Source organism: Apostichopus japonicus, chromosome 4, assembly GCF_037975245.1.
Source record: "Apostichopus japonicus isolate 1M-3 chromosome 4, ASM3797524v1, whole genome shotgun sequence".
NCBI lineage: Eukaryota > Metazoa > Echinodermata > Holothuroidea > Aspidochirotida > Stichopodidae > Apostichopus > Apostichopus japonicus.
Window position 1 is genome coordinate 27679316 of NC_092564.1, and position 13363 is coordinate 27692678.

General features: G+C 34.2%; 1 long non-coding RNA gene across 1 annotated transcript in view; it reads right to left on the minus strand.

Moving 5' to 3' along the window:
* The window catches only part of LOC139967027 (uncharacterized), a 45490-nt gene extending 36681 nt beyond the window's left edge, over positions 1-8809 (minus strand). Inside the window, exons 1-2 of the long non-coding RNA XR_011792825.1 lie at positions 8432-8809; positions 7512-7668 (exon numbers count right to left, since the gene is read on the minus strand). This is a non-coding gene — a long non-coding RNA (uncharacterized lncRNA). The remainder of the gene's footprint in view (positions 1-7511; positions 7669-8431) is intronic.
* Positions 8810-13363: the final 4554 nt, after the last annotated feature.

Consider the following 13363-nt stretch of genomic DNA (forward strand, 5'->3'; position numbering starts at 1 on the left):
AAATTAGCATTCGATTTGATAATATACATTTGCTGTGACAGCTATAGGTATAATCACACAACGTGCGTATACCGTATATCTCCTGTATACACACCTACACTACAATCCTTACACTGTATAAATGTGAACTTCTGTCCATCATATAACCCTGAAAAGGGAATCTGTTACCAACAAACAAACAAATAAAATAAACTAAAAATATGTATTTCGAGATTGCAGAGACGTCCATTCAATTCCTATCAAATCTCCAATTATTAACGATGTAACCAGATTTTTTAGAAGTAAATGAATGAATACTTAGTCTGATCGTCGTGGTAATTATTTCAGTTGAATAGATCTAACAACTCTCATTGGTTGATTTAATTCCTATAATAACCTTAACAACGTATAACATGTTAATACGTAAATTATCCATCAATGGAAGTACGTTAACACTTCATCATTTTACGTCATCCTGCATGACAAACAACAAACTAAAAAACAAAACGTGAAAATGTCACTTTTTTTTTGAAGGACTTATGAACAGGTGTATTGGAAATAACATTGGTTTTTTCATTCAAAGTTGGAGCATATGAAGTATTACAGAATCATATATACTTCCAATGGTATAGTATGAATCAAACGCCAGTTGCATAAAAACACAGCTGCTAATACCAAGTAAACATATATAGTAAGCAATAGTGTGCGGACGGAACTGCGTTTTGTCAGAAAATATAATTGAAGTTATCAATACAGGTGCATGGTTTACAAGAGACGTGCTTACTTTCTGTTTAGAAATGAAATCGTGGATGTTTATATGTTCTGCGGGATATTATATTTTCTTCTTTTGGTAATGTACTAGGAGAGACATATCATAGGTACTTCGTTGACAATATGCGCAAAATCGGTAATAACATTACTGCTCAACTCACAACTAACTTAACAATACCCTATCAAACTGATATGGTCACCTTCACAATTATGTAAGCTGTCGTGCACATTTACTCAACAACATCAATTTTCTTTAAATACTTTCTACACACGTCACTAGTGACGTAAGAATGCTGATCTAGCCACGTATTCTAGACTTAAACCGGCAATTTTGTATTATATCATCAAAAAAGAAAACAGGATTCATTATAAAATTCTTTTCCGCACATGTTAACATGTACTTGAAAACCGTAAAACATTTTGTCAGAAATGGTATTATTCAAGAGGTTTAGTTCGTTCATCACCCGTCAACATTTACGCTATACAGTCAAAGGAACCGTTACCATCTCTGGTAACGCTAAAGACGGACAAAACAAAAGCAAACTTGATAAACATTTCATTTTCAAATGTTTCCAAGATTCATTTTGTCCTACAAGTCCTTTCTCATCAGCCATTTGCAAGCGTAATATATATATATATATATATATATATATGTATATATATATATATATATATATGTATGTATATATATATATATATATTATATATTATATATATATATTATATATATATATTATATTATATATATATTATATATTATATATATATATATATATATAACTCGTCAGCAAGAAACCATTTTCGGCGTTTTTAAACCTATTATCATCGCAATCAAAGTCATGTCAGCCTATATTGGCAGCCCTATAGTCACAAAATCTATTTTGGTTGTCTCTGCATTTTTCTCTCTGCATTCTTATTCGTACAAACGATTCTAAACGACTTCACAAATAACGAACTGATGGCTGAAAAAATTGCTAAAGGGATACAGTGCCTAAAATTAAACATTTAGTCTTTATATATGTCTTTCTTATCATTCTCTTCGTTTTCGTCTTGCAAAGGCGTAAAATTAAACGTCTTTTGGGTAAAACCTCACTCAGAATAAAATTTCATTTGTATTTTAGTAAAAAAATTGTGATGTTTTGGGAAGAAAAGTGTCTTCTTATAGACTGTGGAGCCTGAAGCGTCAGTGTTATTTGCGAAGTATATCAAGATATTTAAAGACTTTCATCTAATTTTAAGTAAATGGAACCTGAAGGGAATAAGAAATTTAGCGGAGTCATGCATATAGCAGAGCACGATCATTTGAGAACAACAAAGTGAAGAAGAAGTGATGTATATTAATGACAGGGGAATATAAAACAATGGTCGCACCAATGGGCATGTAAACATATAGGCCTATGATTAATTGCACTAAATATACAACGAACATACATCACGTAACTCAACATAACTTTACGTATTTGCGCAAATATTTCGTAAATGGTTATAAAGATTATCTTTCTTCAAATTATTCCTTCTAGTGAGTTTGAAAAAAATAAAATGATGAAGATGTTAGGAAATGCGGATCACCAGGCCAACGGGTGTAAAATGTCACCTGAACCTCAAATGAACGTGTCTGGTATAGTGTCAACAAAATATTACAGTTTAACGAAACAGTTTGAAGAATATTTCTTTCATTTCCACCCAAGTTCCTGAAAAGCAATCCAAGACCCTTGTTCATATGATTATTTCTCGTTTGACATGTACTTCGTTGGTTTATTGCGGTAAAACTATTTGTTTTCATTCTATTATTTGTCTTCTAATATTGACTATATAAAAGTTGATCCCTGCATGCATAGCTAACAGGACCCTAACGAAACTACTCGATTATTGTGAATCGATATCTTCATTTACATTGGTGGGGTTCTGTCTTAATTGGTGATATTTTCTGCGATGTACTAACACCTAAGCCTTATACAGACACACTATATACACCATGCAGTTTGGTCCAATTAGTTGCTTTAGTCAAAATGTTGCACTAACAAGTAAATCATTCAAATTTCCCAAGATTGTTTTTGATGTTGTATAATATACGAGTGAGCAGTTGACCTGACGAAAAGTCATTATTTTCGTAGTCTTTCACTTATGTTCTCCGACAAATTTCAACCAAAGTTGGCGTTTGCTTTGTTAATCTAATTCATTTGATCCACAATCAAATTAACTATCTCGCATTTGAGCATTTATGTTCCAGTGGCTTCTTCCGGGAGGGAAAATGAAAAACGACAGTTGCGGTGAAAATATTTATAAACGTAAATCTTTGACTTAGTCCGTTAATCTAATTTTAGTGACAACGATTTTGCAGGCTCACCCTCAAGAATGACGCGTTTACTCGTTCAGAATCTAACCAAGCAGAATGTCTCTCAAGACACCATTGAAGGACGTGTTCAAAGTTAAAGATGTATGTTGAACTTGGCGGGAAAAGTTCACATCGCGGGAAAAGAGTCTAGCGGTCTGGTTTACTCTTAAACAAAAATGTATAAAACAAACGACGTCTGAACGTGCAATCAATAGTTTCGCGAAATATCAATAGTTTTTTTTTCTTTCATGAAGTCAATTTACTTCACCATGTTCATTTGATAGAGTTATTGGATTACAAACTTGACCTTACGTGAACTCATATATTGTACATGAAAAGCAAGGATTTTAAAGATAAAAAGATGAAATAAAGTTCATCAGAGGGAACGTTGTCTCTGTATGACTTCTTTTATGAGGATAAGACTCAAAAAGTATGATATTTATAAACCTTTTTTTTTCAAGTCCGCTTCATCTTCGTCCCTTTATAGTGTAACTTTTTTAATTAAACATCTGCTAAAATGACATCACTTTTATTTTGTTTTCAGTTTACGTGGGATTTTACAACAAATTAAACTGAATACAGTGCATATCTAGATTTATAAACCAATCATTAAGATATAAGATTGCAAAGTAACGATTTACTTTCAAGCCAATCGTCACAATGTCTGCCACTATGTGCAATCTCTTTGACGTTATACATAACCATTAGCAGATCATGATATTTAAGGGACTCAGGGTTGTAACGATGTCTATTTAGCATGTTTCAATGGCCTGTTCGGTGTGCTTAAGATGTATTGCAAGAGAACTATAGCTGATATGCACTTTAGTAATGATAATACTAAGAAATCAAGAAGAAAACGTTCTTTTCAACATATGTCAAGATTCCACAATCCAAGCTAGCTAGTTATATAGTTTTAATGAATCAGGATATATGAAGATAAATCAAAGCTATATTTGAAATAACGATAAACAGTGAATATGTTCCTTTAAGTCACATATATATATTTAACCAGTCAATCTTTAAGCCAAAAATTGAAGATTTATTAAAAACGTCCGCTCGATATTAATTTCAGATTTGAAGGTGCGAGAAAGGTCAAATCCCTTTCTCAAACTCCAAGGATGTATTTCTGTCGCATTTCGCGGATTGCATAAGACGCCGAGACCAACCTCAGCTTAGCTTATACGTTGGTATAGCATATATATACCCAGGGTCGGCACGACTGAATGGAAGGGATATATATCATGCATGTGCAAAACTGTCGTCCGAACCCCATGTGGCTAATGTTCGAGCTTAAACGGGTTATGATTGAAGCCAGAAATCAATTAGTTTCGTAGTCGAACAAACGGCGGAATAAGCATGATGGATCAATTATTGACTGGCAAAACTTAACGATTTCAACGATGGTATTGCCATAAAGTTATTATACTTATATATAGAGCAAGATGTGCTTGTGAAACCGCCAGTCATTATAGTTTTATTGGTTTTATTGTTTTTAATAAGTGCAGTCACTAAGTTAACTTTATACACGTCTTTACTTCATCAGTAATGAATAATGCGTTTTCGTATGATAGTGAGTGTTGGAGAGTGACTATTTGAAATACTCAACATTGGATGGGTGCCATATCCATGCATTCAGCCTACACTTGTAGAAGATGAGTTTTCTGGCCTGGTTATGTAGAATATGATAACTCTTTTGAAAAGAGTATAAGGAACTGTCTTCCTGCTATATGCTTTGCTTCATGTGCATTTCATGTGCCTTAGTACATAAAGCCATACGCACAGTGCAAGTATCATAGTTCATCATTATCACTGATATCAATAATATCGTGTCCTAACATTTAAATGATGTTATTTTTATCATTTTAATTCATTCTGAATACTCTATATATATAGGAAACTTCGCTATAAATTAGCTGTTATTATCAGTAAAATCACTAGGAAATCACACCTGGATTGATCAAGCAGACAGACTAGTTATCTGCATATATATGACTATTGTAGCACAGGGTTTTATTTTGATGAGATCGAGCAATCAGATGCTATCAACATTTATTGCCGTAACATTGCCTTTTTCGGAAACTGTAGAATTCTTCAAAGTCGAATTTTCTTTTCTTTTTTTAACTATTCGTAAGTTAGGTAGAGCATGGGAACGAAAACCACACAACTTGATCCTTTCTTGATCCCAGTCCCCTTACATCGAAACTGTAACCCTACGATCGTGACGATATCATGACCGTGAAGTGAGTATCACGTGTCCCTTGGAAAGGGAATAGATACACCATATATGATCAGGTCAAAGGTTAGCGAGCGATCTGCTGATCTGCTGTTGACATAATTATGATTACCATCCTTCGAGTGAAAGCATCAATACATCCCCCCCCCCCCCACAATTAAAGAAAATGAAACATTCAAGTGAAAATGGTAAGAACATGGCAAGCCACTTACTCCATGTGGCATCGTGACTGTTTCAGAGGGATAATCTGAAATGTTTTCTTAGGTTCGTCTCTTTTTAATACCACAGAGTGATATTTTTGATATTCTTCAGATGAACTGTAAAACAAACACAAACTATATCGCCGTGGTAAACTATGTTAAACCTCACAGGAATCTAAAAGGAGTAATTAATGATCGATCCAGTCAATTCACATCATAGTATTTGGTCTGTTACATGCTTAAGTAATACGATAAAAATTCTCATTACTTTATGACCCAAGTTATGCAAAACAAGAAAAAACCATCTTCACCGGACTCATTAAAAGCAATATTTCGTTTAATTATATGTAGATGGAATTTCCCAATGAAAAACAATGTAAATATAGAGAAAGACCTTGAATTATACCCATTTTCTAGTCAACTTGTCGTCGAAATTGACTCACGGCAAAATTATTAGTCTGAAATTGGACGGAGACTGGCTCTGAATTTAAATAATTCAAGGCTTATAATAAAGATTGCACGGAAGTCATATACACTCAAAGAAGAGGGAAGGGCCTCTACTTAAACTTTGAAATACACAAGTTTTGTAGAAATTGACGTAAATGGGGACCAAACTCATTGTCTTTCCTTTCATCCAAAGACACCTATGACCTGTTTCGAATAATTCGACAAGACGATTATGGAATAAGAAAAAAACCAAAAGGTATACTATTAAAATAAATACCTGCAAAAAATGACCTGAACACATTGTACAACTCGTTTAACTTAGTTACCTGTAGTTTGCAAAAAGCGACACTTCGTCAGCTTTGATATATTAATAAATAATGTGTATGTTTGATAAAGATATTCAACAATGAGCAACTGCATGATAGTAAACCTTAAAATGATATTTCCGTTTATCGCGGTAGACTACGGTATAAATCTCACATTCTTGAATAACATAAACATATAGTCAACAGTTACGGCTGGAGTCAACGTGTCGGTTTCTGTCGACATAGCAGAGTGAATCTACAATGTCAATAAGACATAGTGTCTGCGAATTCAACGGAATTCATTTATCTAATGCTTCTCCTATAAAAAAGAAAAGTTCTGAGCTGCTGCATGGCTACCACGATAAGGTTTAAGGAGTTTCTACCATATAAGAATGTGCAAATGCGCTTTCGAAACTTGCATTATAGACGATCTACTACAAAACCGAAATTTGTGGGATTTAACTTCGATATATTGCTCCAAGAATCAGTCTGAAGTTAATAGAAACAATTAGATCCTTTTACGATGCCTCTGAAACGATTTAATTAGACTCAGTGGTTCGCACGCACCGAATTCACAGCTTTACCACGTGTTATATAGTTACGCTCAGATTCTGATGTATGTATCAGCACGCAATGTTATATAGGAAAGAAAATAATTAACGTGACAAGAATGGAGAAGAAGGAAAAAATGAATTACATCAAATTGCTGTGAGTTCTTCTGAAAGTATCTTGACATTTATTTAAAGCCAAAACGTAAAAATGAAATAAATTTTATTTTAGGGTTATTAGTAATGACCGAAACTTTAGCAAGATGACGTTGATGAAAGTTTTCAAAAGTATACTCTCACTGACGGCATGCATGGTTTTTTGATCTTCTGAACTAATTCCCGGAGACATTAAGGAGTGTCCAATTGGACAAATATGCAATCTCTCAGTGAGAGTGAAGAGGTTAAAACCGTAAAAAAAAATTGAAGAGGGTAAAACCGTAAAATAACCGTAATAATCGAGTCATTCCAAGATTAATCCGTCGTCCAGTTACAGAGTTGTTGACAATTGACAATTCATAATCATGGACGTTAAATATGAATGTAAGAGACTGACTTCGGTCAGCTTGCGGCTTTGATAAGCCAATGAGGCTTCTAAAATCTAAAATAGGATCTAAAATACATACATAAATACATACATGAATGCATACAAAATGAGACATGACACGCATAACAGTTGAGGCTAATACTTCTTACCTTTAGTCACTGGACAGAAAGTTGAGAAAACGAGGCCAATTCTGTATTTGAGCTTGTCCTTGGTTGGGTTATGTAGATAGCGAAGTATTATTAACCATCTGTTTAAGACAGCACTTTGTTGATGCGATTTGATAACATTTTAAGCGCCAATTTGACCCTAAGTTTAAAAAGTAGAAAAGTAAAACCAAAATATTGTTATCAACAATTAACAAGACTTTAACTGAAAAAAAAACGATTTTAAACGAAACCAAATGCGAGTAAATATTTACTCAATGGTTTTGCTGTTGGAATATGTGGTAGGTTACCAAATGAAAACACAGCCCCACAAAATCCAGAGGTTTAATTTAAAGGAGGTATTTACGACTATATGAAAATATAGCATCTCGTATAGCTACATCTCTCTGTTTAAAAGACGTGCCGGTATCAATCCAGCGATATTATTACTGTGTTATTATTACTTCTAAAGTTTCTTTAACAACAACAACAAAAACACACATAAATTTATGTAAATAACCTTAAACAGTTCATACAGTATATGTAAGCAACTCTTTCTACGTCACAATCCATCTATATAGGAAATACTGTAACTCCTGAGTCAGAGAGGTTATCATTGGAAAAGAATCAAATTTCGGTCAATCGTCTTTTAATAACTTATACATCTTTTTCAAAAGACAACTTTCTTTTTTTTTAAAGATCAGGCCCTCTATTATTTCAAAGACTCCTTAAATAGTTGCCAACCATGAACAGAACTTCAACGATCGTTAAATGTTATCATCATGACAAAGAAAATTTAAATGTTAAATGGATTAAAAAGCATTATTAAGAACACCTGATGGAAAAACATACATCCCAAAAGTGTTTCTTATTTATTTTTTATTATAAATGTATTTAATGTAATAATCAGTAAAATCGCTATTTACCTCGTGTATTTCCTCATTCCTGTGCAAGTTTTGTCCAATAAAAATCGATCGAAATGTTCCTGTCGATCCTTTGAAGAATTCTGAACCATCAAATCACTGAAATCATCTGCGCATACACATTCCTTCCATTTGGTTCAACAATTCCTCTCTAAATTTCGGAAGGGAAATGAATATTTTTCCCGGCTACACGTGATATTTAATATCTCTAAACACTAAGAGAAGTTTATATGAAAATATGTCATTTCTAAAAACGATCTATCATTACCTATGAATTTAAATCCATTTGATGAGAGTTTACTAAATGTATGCTGGATCGCCGTCTATCATCTTATACTTTCGCGACTCAACTTCAATATGAACATGCTAATTCATAAAAAGCTAAATTTAACCAGGCTATGGGTTCGGCTTTGCTCCCTTATAACGTGTTATGAACCTTGGTAAGTGATTGCATCTTTCATTCAGTTATGCTTGGGGGTTATAACAAAACATGACGTCATCGTATTACTCGTGACGTGTACAAAAAGTGGAACAAAAATCAATGTTATCAATTCCATTTGTTCACCAGCTTTTAACTTCCGAGTTTTCTTATTTTAATTGATTCTGACTGTATACGAAGAATTGAAACCGGAACAGCTATGAGCTTGAAGGGGTTTCCGGAAAACAATAGCCTGTAGATTAAGTCTAAACGATTATATATATATATATATATATTAGATATTTTAGATATATTTATATATATATATAAATATATATAATATATATATATATATATATAAGATATATTTATTTATATATATTATCCTTAATGGGTTTCATTAACAAAACAGATTTTTATAAAAAAGATTTGATTTTCATGTCAAACAACGAACTTACACATATATGCAAGTAAAATAATATCATGTTAGTTGGTTATGTTTATTATATGTGGATATTTAAAAAAATAAATTATGAAAGATAATATGGGAAATAATTAATTGCAAACAAAAGAGAAGTTAATAAAGAGCATCGAGATAGTCAAATAAAAATAATGTAGCTCGAGTTGCTTGTTAAGTTTTAGTTGTTTGCATGTATGAAAACATTCAAACAATGTTTAAGTAAATCGCTGCATACAAGACTGTATATATGGCCTATTATAAATTTCTCCTCGGAGTTGAGTATAAATGTGTTCTTAGTGATAACTGGAGGTCAACGAAGTTATTTTTTAGTTATTTCGATTCAACTAAGGAGAATGAACATCTTATAGTATGTATATCCACTAACGAATCTCTCCAATTCCTTTCTCACCAAACTTTTCTTTTTATCTACTGTCGAATCATTTATAAGGATTCAATTTAACTAATGGTAAAGCTATATACTTACCTATTTACTGCCATACCTTGCAACGCAATTTCCATTTTTTCCTTCGACTTTTTGAAATTCCTATATCACTTTTTGTCCTTTTAAAATCAGCACCTAAAAATAGCGCATTGCCATGACAAATATGCAAGGATATGCAACGTACCAGAAGTGCAAGCATGCACTAAAATCGATTCAAAGTTAAAAATACTCCCCCCCCCCGACATGAACTACCAGCTTCAAGAGGTTAATGACATCATAAAGGATCGCACGTACTGCGAACGTTAACGGCTGCTGTGGACAGGTTAACCTGTGCCTCTTCATTTGCCAAAACATCTGACAAGGTCAACTAATTCTGACATTTCCCCCCTAAATAACAACTTTCAATTACTAAATGACACGTATAATTAAAAAATATGATAAAATATATACTAGTACTTCAAAATGGCAAGTGATAATTGATGTAATGAATTATGAGAACTGAATTTATTCTTTTAAATGTCAAGCCTTCCTAAATCTTTCAGGATTTTCGAGATATGGTATTGGTCCTCATTAGTTTAAAGTCAGAAATACTTGTGTCATCCTATAATAGTTCTCTAAAATAAAGATAATCAAGTGAGGTCCTGGGGTCGCTGCAGCCGATTTCCAAGTAGGGAGGTGTGGGCACCTCCTATCCCCCTCCCACACCCCCCCCCCCATTAAAAATGTTAAGGGTGAAATGGAGCCGTTTCTGACATGTGATGTTAGACGTGAAATGCATCCGTTTTTGAGGAATATTTTGGTTATAAATTTGGTCTTTTAATTAGGTCTACAAGGTTGCACTCAAGTTCACGTCTAACATTTGTCAGAAACGGCTCCATTTCACGTATATCATTTATACGTGAAATGGGGGCGGGTGGACGAGAGGGATCCCCGTCTGATTAATGTAACTCTTACATTACTAAATCTATTTTGGAGATGAGGCTGGAAGTATAGGGGTAGTACCTTTCCCGAGAGAACTTTCTTCTTTATTTTTAGAAGACCTGCGCCACACCCCATATGGCCTATAATGAGGAGGTTTTAGGAATGGGTCCAGAGGAGGGTAATTTGCAATTTTCTTCGTAATTTGGTTCCCTTTCTATGCATAGTGTTGTATATGTCTATAATATAATTTAAATTATAGTAGTACCATTTTCGTCAAAAAATATGGGTTAATAGTGGAATGGTTCAGGTATGAATCGCGGGGGGGGGGGGGGGGGGGTGAGGGTGAGTTCCTTGTTGTGTATTTGTAATATATACGATACAAGCATACTTGCTTCCAAGCTATTTCTCACTAAAGTTTTAATCGATTTAAAAAGTTATTTTACGATTCTAGTTAATTTAGTCCAAATGGTCGGTGTTAAATATAAGCCTACCTCCAACCAAATTTCATATCATAGGTCAACGCCAATTAACATGTCTACGCTTTCCGTGTCTTCGTAATTGTCTACTAACAGGCGAAAATGTTCGTAAGTTTATGTTTTAATATTGTATCTGTAATGATGCTGGGGTAGGGGGTGCTTGCTCGAGGGGGTGGGGGTATTTCGTATGAATCCATTTTTCTTCTTCGTTTGCCTCTGTGACTGCGCAATGGTAATTAAGAAAGAAGAAGTAATTTGACTATAGTCATCTAATTTGAAGGTTTGTACATTCCTTGATTTGTTGTTATTTAAACCATGGAATCGTTTATTTAACCTTGACAAAGTTTTAAGAAACAGCAAGATCAACCGTATTTTATATTACATGAATGATCACTCTGCAAATACTTGTAGTCGACAACAACGAAAATAAAACGAAATAGAAAATAAATAAATTAATATATGTGTCATATGTGTATGAAATACCGGTACATAATAAATAGTTCAAGATCAGCACTCCAGACACATGAGAGGAGAGAAATAAGATTTGACTCATTATTGACAAAAAAAGGAGTATACTGTATAAGAAAATATATTGGTATATATATTGGTTTATTCGGTACTAACGCCACCAGTGCAAACTGTATTTGTTCACACTTTCGTTGTGTCATATTTCGTACTTTGAGTAAAATAATAGTTTTGCACAAAAGTATTTCGGGCAAGATACAATTGACATATATAAAATGAAGTACTTTCAAGTTGATAAAGTGCATTGTGTTTTCTTGGAGTTGTTTAGCAGTATATAGGCTTCCAAGCTCCAGTCATGACATTATCCTATAGCAATAACGCTTTTTATCATTCTTCTACTTCCTCAGGACAGATTGAGGAAGGATCGTTTATTGTTGTCGAGATTTTGAAATCATTAATTTAATTTAAATTGATCAGCAAACGTGTTTTGCTTTTCTCACTTTGCTTTGAAGTACCGAAAAATAAGTGCCAAAGACGATTAAGAATAACAGAAAATATTATAATTATTCGTATAACTAAACATAGAATCCTTGTAGGCATATATCTTATTGAATGAACTCGACCTACATCTGAACAGATGAAGACAGTCAAGGCTGCATAGGCTCGTATGTCATTCAAATCATTAAAAAAACTGTTGATACTGTATAGCCTACACTGATTTAGTTAATATGCACGTTGATGATATCGTAATGAAATTTGATTTGCCAGGAAATCGGTCTATCATAGAGACCAGTAGGCGCTGGGTTGCATTTGGAGGGTGCGAGGCGCAGCGTTTATAACATAAAATTGGCCCAGTATCCGTTATTATACACGGGCAGTTTAGAAATGAGGTTATATTGAACATCGATGCACGGTAGATCCTAATTATGGATAATAATTGGTACATATGGGCCAGTCACCAGGTGTGAAAGCAAAAGAGATATGAGGTCGTGAAAATACGTGTAACTCCACAACATAAACTTACTGTAACCTAAACTAAGTGGGGATCGAGGGGCTTTTCGACCTTGTTAAGATTTCATTAACACTCGTGGCCTACTGTATTTGGGGCAGGGGCAGGGCCATCCACCTATCCCGTCGTCAGGCTTTTTTTCTGGGAGTCAGCTTCAACGACCCAAGGCCCGTCAGTCCTGTTTAAAATCACTTATTTGCCCGGGCCTTCCATACAGGTCAGTGGCGGAGAAACAGGGGGGGTTGGGGGGTTTTAACCCCCCCACTTTTTGAAGAGGGGGGGTTGGCCCACACAATCAACCCCCCTAGTTTTTGCCAGTAATGTTCTGTTATAGCCTATGTTATGTGCTCCAAATGGCATAATAAATCAAATTATTAAATTTGGAATTGTTAAAGTCATTTCAACCTTTTACCTGGTAGGCTACATCAACAATTAACGACCGAAAACCGAGTTAGAATTGACCGACACATTATTTCTAGCCCCTTTCCCCCACCTTGCGCATTGGACCTCATAGCGCTAACTTCACCCCACAACAGAAATACACAAAATAACGTTTTGTTGCTGTTGAATAGCTTTGGAACTGTATACACTTGCCAACTTCAACGAGGTGAAGGAAGGAAAAGAAAAAGAAGAAAGAGAGAAAAGGACCAAAGGATGGAGTAGAAAATACGGCAAGAAAACGGGAAGAGGAAGAGGAACAGTGACAAAATTATTCGAATTTGTAAAGCAAACAGCAGATATCAC